The sequence below is a fragment of the Adiantum capillus-veneris genome, chromosome 13 (assembly GCF_014529385.1).
Source record: "Adiantum capillus-veneris isolate H3 chromosome 13, ASM1452938v2, whole genome shotgun sequence".
In the NCBI taxonomy this organism is placed as follows: Eukaryota; Viridiplantae; Streptophyta; class Polypodiopsida; order Polypodiales; family Pteridaceae; genus Adiantum; species Adiantum capillus-veneris.
The window spans coordinates 121132307-121140551 of NC_140943.1; the positions used below are offsets into that span (position 1 = coordinate 121132307).

The 8245-nt window shown below is 43.3% G+C and overlaps 1 pseudogene; it reads left to right on the forward strand.

The window, feature by feature from the left end:
- The first annotated feature begins 5624 nt into the window (after nt 1–5624).
- On the forward strand, nt 5625–6778 carry LOC147444773 (small ribosomal subunit protein RACK1 pseudogene; annotated as a pseudogene).
- The last annotated feature ends 1467 nt before the right edge of the window (nt 6779–8245 follow it).

Here is an 8245-nt window from a genome sequence, read left to right on the forward strand (position 1 = left end):
AAGATCCATCTGGTCGAAGGTTGCCAGGGGCCTCCAACCTAAGGCACCCTAGCACGAAGCCGCTATAGCAAAAACTCCTTCCAGGGCTCCTCACCTGGAAGAAGTCCTCTAACTATGAACTTCCCAAGAAGGGCTCTGCTCTACTATGCTTGGTCAATGATCCCAAGCCCTCCCTGTGAACAAGGAAGAGTGATGACCTGCCAAGCCACTTTGGCTCGGGCTAATTGAGTGTCACGTCTTGACCAAAGGAAGTTCTTGATCAACCTCTCTACCTGGCTGATACAAGAACTCGAGAAGATCCAGAAAGAAGTGATGTACCACATAGTCACCAACAACACCTGTTTGGCCACTACTACTCTGCCAGCCAAAGAAAGTCGTGTTGAGCTCCAGTGTAACAACTTTCTCCTGATAGACAGGAGGAGGGGAGCAATCTACTGCTCAGGAGACAAGTCCAAACCAACCTGACAGCCCAAGTACCGAATTGCAGTCCCTAGGGGAATCCACCTAAAACCCTCTCCTGGAATCCAATCGGACACAGGAGCACGGGAGGAGCACTACCAACTGCGAAAGCCACTGTCTTTCTCCAGTTGATCAAGGCACCAGATGCACAACAGAAGGTCTCCAGATCCTGCTCACACCTGTGAAGGTTGACCTCCTGGCCATCTAAGCACAAGGCTGAGTCGTTGGCAAACTCAGCGTCTAGCCCATCTCCCCGAATAGGGAGTGCTAAGCCCCGTAGACCAACCTGATGCAACACCAAAAACCTACTCATCACCTCCGCATAGAAAAGAAAGAGGAAGGGGGCAAGAGGATATCCCTCTTTGACCGAACGTGTGAGCATGAAGCGATCATGAGGTCCAATGTGATGCTTGTGGTGATTGCCTTGGAGCTGTTTTGCTTCAAGAAGGGCACGCCATAGGCTATAAAAGTCGAAGGCTCGTCCCAGTTGAGCAAGCTCTAGGCATATATAAAAAGGAACTCGTTGCAGTTCTACATGCCTTAGACTCATGGAAGCACTATTTATTGAGGATTCCTTTCATTCTGTGACGAACGGATCACCAAAGTCTTAAGCACTTCATGACGCAGACCAAGCTCTCTGACAAAAAAATGAGGTGGGAAAATTTCCTTTCGCAATTTCATTTTCATATTGCTCACATTGCTGGCAAGCATAATCAAGTAGCCAATGCACTCTCAAGACGGCCGAGAGTGAATGCGGTTTCCATAGCAACTCACAATGATCTATCTTCAATCATAGATGATTATGCTATTGATACCGATTTTAGAAATGTGATTTCAGCCCTTGCATTAGGAAAGAAAGAGGAACCATTTACTTTACAAGATGGTTATCTTCTCTATGGCAATAGACTATGCGTTACTAACTCACTACGTGAGAAAGTAATGTATGAATCTCATGCTCCTCCTTATGCGGGGCATAGAGGGATTCAGTCTACCCTAAAGGGAATTGAAACATATTTCTATTGGCCTCCCATGAAGGCGAACATACAAGAGTATGTTTCTAAATGTGTGGTATGCCAAATGTCAAAATTTGATAGAGGGAAGCAACGTGGATTACTTCAACCCTTTCCAATCCCTAATTCACCATGGGAGAGCATATCTATGGATTTTATCTATGGATTGCTTAAGTCTATCCATGGGAATACGGGAATATGGACAATAGTAGACAAGTTTAGTAAACAAACTCATTTTATACCTGTCAAAAATACTATCAAAGCCCATCAAATGGCAACTCTCTTCATTTCACAAATTTTCAAGTACAATGGCTTGCCAATGTCCATAGTGTCGGATAGAGATCCTAGAATGACCAATAATTTTTGGAAGGGTCTCTTTGAGAATTTAGGGACAAGGCTAAACTTCTCTTCGGCCTATCATCCACAAATGGATGGCCAAAGCGAAATAGCTAACCTAAAAATTCTTGATCTACTAAAAGCCTATGTAATGGAAGTAGATCAAAGATCCCAATGGGAGAAGTACTTACCCTTAGTGGAGTATGCTTAAAATAACATTGTACATACTTCCACGGAAAAAGCACCTTTCGAGGTAATAGAGGGAAGATTAAAAAGTCCCTTGCTACTTAAGGTACATGGGAAGATCTTCGCTGCAGATGAGTATAGCCGAGACCTACAAGAATCTTTTCAAAAGATTAAGGATGCTATCTCTATCTCACAGCAAAGGCAAAAGGCTGCTGTTGACAAGCACAGAAGAGCCCAAGCCTTTAAAGAAAATGATTGGGTCTTATTAAAATTTCCCAAGGCTCGATTAAGGCACACGACGGGCAAGAATCCTACGGGACACCAAAAGTACTATGCTAAACTAGCAAAAAGGTACTATGGCCCCTTCCGGATTCTTAGGCCAATCAATGAGATAGCCTATCAACTCAAGTTGCCCAATCACTGGCTCATACACAATGCTTTCCATGTGATCCTATTAAAACCTTACAAAGGAGAGCCACCTCAAGAACCAACTACTGAAGACCCACCGGAGATCGAGGACCAAGAAGAGGTGCTGCAGCCCGAGTCCATTCTCAGACATGAAGACAAGGTATTAAGAGGCGGTAAGACTATCCGATGATATCTTATTAAGTTTAAGAATTATCCTTTTGAAGATGCTAGATGGATGCAAGGTATACAATTAAAGGATAACCTAAACCTTGTCAATGCTTACAATGCTTCCCAAGAGTAAGAAAATGTACAAATGTTAAAAATGAACAAAATTTTCGTCTTATAAGACTCTCTTTTTATTTATTGTGCACAAAAATTAAGTAGTTTGCATGCTTAGATCAAGTTTAAGGAGACGACGTCTCCCAAACACCAAGTAGAGCTTGTCACTCTACTATGGAAGATTGATAGGACTAATGTGCAGACATGCTTGCGGCAGCCTTAGGCTCTCAAGAGCCAAATGGACTAGTCATCCATTGTGGAACGATGTCGTAGGGTAACATAGGGATCCTCTACCCGCTAAGAAAAGGACTCATGAATATGCTTTATCTTCTCTACCTCATAGTCGAGGACGACTATGATTTCAAGAGAGAGGTAATGTCATAATAATCAGTATCTAATTCTCCTAAATGATTTTCTCATGTTAAACTGATCATTTAATATGGGGAAGTGCAATGGGAGAAGAAGCTAGAATATTGGTTAAGCTAGCAGACCAGCCACGTAGTAGGGATCCAAAGGGGGGGCCATCTGCAGAAGAGCAATGTGCAACAATGGGCTTAAAAGAACCTAAGGTTCAGCCCATTAAGACTTCCAAAATGCTAAGGTTCCAAAATTCAAAGGTTGTGTCCAAAGGTCAACCTTTGGGAAAATTGGATGCTTTGTGTGTGTCCCAAAAGTCTTTGCCAATCCCTACATAGGAGGGGCGAGCCTTGCAAGTAGGGGATGAGAGAGAAACTCATACACACACACACACACACACACAAGCTCCCTTTGTACACAAGGGGAAAGAGGGACACATGTCAGCTCCCTAGCCCAGATGCCCACAAGGTGTACTCAAATCCTATTGGATGGCCTTGGAGGTGGACCAATAAGAATTAGGCTGGAGTAAATCTAGTTTAATTAATTTAAAAACACTTAATAAATATAACCAATGAGAATTAAGCTCTCTAGAAGACTATTGGATAGTCTCCCAAGGGGACCAATGAGGATTCAACAGCCCAATGGCTTGCCTGATTCCTATTGGCCAGGGGGCAAAGGGATCCAATGAGAGTTTAATTGTATTTATTAATTACCTAAAGCTCTCACAAAAGGGGAAAGGGGGACACATGTTAGAAGGCTATCACTTATACTGCTTAATTACCATTGGCTAGCCCTGGGGAGGTCTAATGAGGCTATAACATGAGCAAATAGCAAGAGGGGTCGACCAAGAGAGAGAGGGGGCAGATTTTTCAAAGGATTGTTGACTCACACACACACACACAATTCATGTGTGGAAGTAAGAGACTCTCTCTCTCTCTCTCTTCTCAAGCTTTAATGGAAAGCTTATCACCTTCTCCAAGCTTGTGAGAAGGGAGGCCTACACCAACAACTCTTGGCTTTGTGATGCAAATCCAACCAAGATCCAAGCTTCAATGCATGCTCATCTCCTCTACCATGCTAATTACTAAGCTAAGCTATGCTAATATGAGTGATTATGTGAGGAGATGTACATCTTTCTCGTAAGAATACTCCTTCTTCCTCTCAATCTACTCTCATACCCTGCTAGCTCTCACCATCTTCGAAGGTGTGTGAGGTCTTGGGTCTGAGACCATGATGGAATTGATGTTGTATTTGATAAGTGATTTGCTAAGTGCATGAAGTTTCCATCTTCATTGCACTAGCTAGTCTTGAAGGAACACAAAGAATTGTACTGTACAATGTCTCTTTTGATGGGAGAAACCATAATACAAAGCCTTTTGGAGGGGGGACCGGCTCCATGCAAATCCGGTCCTCAAGGAATCTATTCTAATGAAATGCTCACTATGTTCATGCTAATTTCCATTACACACAAGTTACTAGGCCATTAAATGTTACAAGCACTACAAGGCGATATAGCATGTTGGTATGGACAGTTGACAACATGGTTTCACTCACATGGTTTCAACATGGATAGATTGCCTACGTTTCAATACTCCCTAGATGCACCTTCCCTGCCTCTCACATGGACAAAGATTACGAGACTCATACGCCAGGATTTGATTCAACTAGATACCAGTAGCACATGGATACAACCGACACAAGAGTTGGGGCCATCAACATAGAGCATTTTCTCCAACTCACGGAGGACAAGTTTGTGACTAGGCCTGCATACATGGATACACACTTATCTCATGGGATACGATGCACTATTGGGCAGATACGCATATCCTCACATCAACTCCAGATCAACACTGGCCGATTTCGAGGGGTGCTTGCAAGGGCCAAGATATGTCACCTATATAACGTGGAGCCAAAGACAGAGGTACTATGTCAATGCCCGATGTACGCAACCGCTTCCATTGCCTGTTCAAAGAAGGTTTCAAACCATTTTCTAGAGTCATGGGACACGAGGATCAGAGATGTCTCGGATTGTTCTTGCTAGAGCTGCGCAGACTTAGGGGAGAGCTTGTTGAGGACATCAAGGGAAAGACAGTCTCACAGACGAATCACAAATTTCTTTACACCAACCAGGGGAGAGCCAGAGGAGAAATCATCACAGCAGATCTCAGAGCCCACCACACTACATGTATGCTGCTTGATCGAGCCATTGAGCTAGGCACATCCAGACACCTGCGACCCCGGGGGTTCTCCCACCATCGACGAAAGCTGCAACAGAAGATACAGATCACTCTAGCTCGACATGAAAGATGCCCTACCAGAGTACTGACCATGGAGGAGGTTGATAAGATTCGACAGCGATCGATGAGAGATTTCATTTGAACCCCCCAACGCGCCCCCCCCCCCCCCCCCCCCCTCAAATCTCGTGTCAACTCCGAATCAGATTTAGATTCATTTCCCCTTTACCTTAGTGTTTTAGTTTTAGTGTTAGTTCTTTGTAATTTTCGTACTCAGACAGGATTTCAGATTCACCAATTGTAACTTTTTGGTCTCATAGGTCATTTTGGCCTTTCGAAGACGTTAATATAACATTTCATTTCTCTGTGTGTGTGTGTGTGAGAGAGAGAGAGAGAGAGAGAGAGAGTGCTACGCTCGCAGCTATGGCGGAAACCATAACTCTGAGGGCGACTCTGAAGAGTCACAGCGACTGGGTGACGGCCATTGCTTGCCCCATTATCGACTCAGACATGATCGTCTCCGCCTCGCGTGGCAAGTCCATTGTTGTTTGGTCGCTCACCGCTACACCAAGAAGCGTCTGACAGGTCATGGCCACTTTGTTCAAGATGTTGTTATCTCCTCTGATGGGCAGTTCGCTCTCTTTGGAAGCTGGGATGGTGAATTGCGTCTGTGGGATCTCAATGCAGGCGTTACCACACGGCGTTTTGTGGGGCACACCAAGGATGTTCTCAGCGTAGCATTCTCTGTTGACAATAGACAAATTGTCTCTGCAGCACGAGACCGCTCCATCAAGCTGTGGAACACTCTGGGTGAATGTAAGTATACAATTCAGGATGGCGATGCACACACTGGATGGGTATCCTGCGTGCGTGTCTTTCCTGTTACCACTAACCCCATCATTGTTTCGGGTTCCTGGGACCGATCGGTGAAGGTCTGGAACCTCACCAACTGCAAGCTTCGCACCAACTTGTCCGGTCACACCGGGTATGTCAACAGCGTGACCGTATCCCCTGATGGCAAGCGGAGGAAAAGATGGTGTTGCTATGCTTTGGGATTTGGCCGAGGGTAAGCGCCTCTACTCTCTGGACTCTGGTGATATTATTCACTCTCTGTGCTTCAGCCCCAACAGGTATTGGCTATGTGCCGCAACTCAATCCTGCATCAAGATCTGGGATCTTGAGAGCAAGAGCATTGTGGAAGATCTCCGGCCTGATTTTTCAAACTTGACGAAAAATGCACAGGTTCCTTACTGTGTGAGTCTCAATCGGAGCGCCGATGGGAGTACTCTGTATTCTGGCTACACTGATGGTGCCATCAGGGTCTGGTCTGTGGGCAGAATTTGAGTCGTTCTAGTTATTTTTGATAGTAAATGTAGGCATATTTTGGAGGAGTTTAATTCTGCAGATGTGCTGTTTTTGATGAGATCAATGGACAGTAACTTTCTTTTGAAGCTATCAAATCTTGTTACCAAAAGAGAGAGAGAGAGAGAGAGAGAGAGAGAGAGAGAGCTTCATGATGCAGATATCCAAGGATCGGTCACAAAATCCAATTATTGCTAGTTAAGACGAAGGACCACCACCGTTTGATTGGGAATGAGAATGAGAAGATTTTTTTTTTGGATAAAGGATGTAAAGCTACCGGTGCACAGAGGTGAAGACAAGGAGAGGAACAAAAATCCTTTCAATACCTTTTCGCACAAGTGGACTGATGTCCATCATCTGTGTGCAACTCTAGACGTATTTTGTTCTCTTGAAACAAATTTAACACTTGAAGACAGAGCCTACAACTGGTGGATTTTGCTGATGCTAAATAAAAAGCCTATAATCCGGCAACGATTCCTGGTTATGTCTCAAGAAAAGTTTCTTCCAAGCAACGAGGGTGACATAAATTGGCAAGCTTGGGATGAGGGTGTTAGCAATGGCTAACAAGTACATCGGTTATGCACAAGCAAGGAATGTGCACCATAATATTTCTTACTTATTTTGTATAGGGTCTTGGGTTCATTTGAGTTCCAATCTTTACTAAGATATAGTCTAAAGGAGTCAATTTAAATGTATTGTAAAAATGCTTGGACTCCATGCCTATAAAAGAAGCTAATGTTAAGAGAGATAATTCTTGGGTGAGCTATGCTCTTTGTAGGGTTGATGGTTATGAAGTTCTTGGGCTTTCCATGCCTATGCAACCCTGGATTCTTTCAATCAAATTCTATTTCTTTCTTGTTAATCTACTTTGTGCTTAATTGTGTACAAGTAAAGTTATAGTGGTTGATTGTAGATCTCTAACCTCTCTTAGTTTAATCTTACCTACCCATATCATTGGCCATGGTATGTGAGGGCAATGCCTTCCTACTCTCTCTCTCTTTCCACAAAGTACATGTGTTAGTGTTTGTGCATGCAATGTGCATTGAATGGTTTGACCGTTGCGTCAACGCTAATGCAACGAAGGCAAGTTAATGGCATTACTTGTGTGTATAGGGTTAAGAGTAGTGATAGGGGAATTAATAAAGACATTGACTTCAATGGCATAATGTGTGTGATGTAAGTTGGAGAGTAGATTTGCAAGATTGATTAGAGAGAGCCCATTCCATGGCTTTTCTCTATGAGAGTAGAGGGATCTTTTGAATCCTCTCATTTGATGCATCTAATGACGCATGTGCCAATTTGGTGGTGCACACACATGTGTGCAATTATTCTTCTTTGTGTTGAGCAAAGGAACAACTTGGAGTGTGATTATGATGTAACTTTCTCATCAATTATTGATCGATTAATGTGGTTCAATGTGTGCTAATTATTTGTTAAAATTAGATATTTAAATGAATTGATCTACACCTTGCACTTAATTTGATTCACTTGGAATGAAATTGAGAGTCAATTTTGACTAATAAACCTTGCGTATAACAAGATAATGCTTAATTTCTATCGAAAATTCATGTGTGTGGATAAAGATTGATGCTTTGTGTAGTGAAAAAAGAGAAA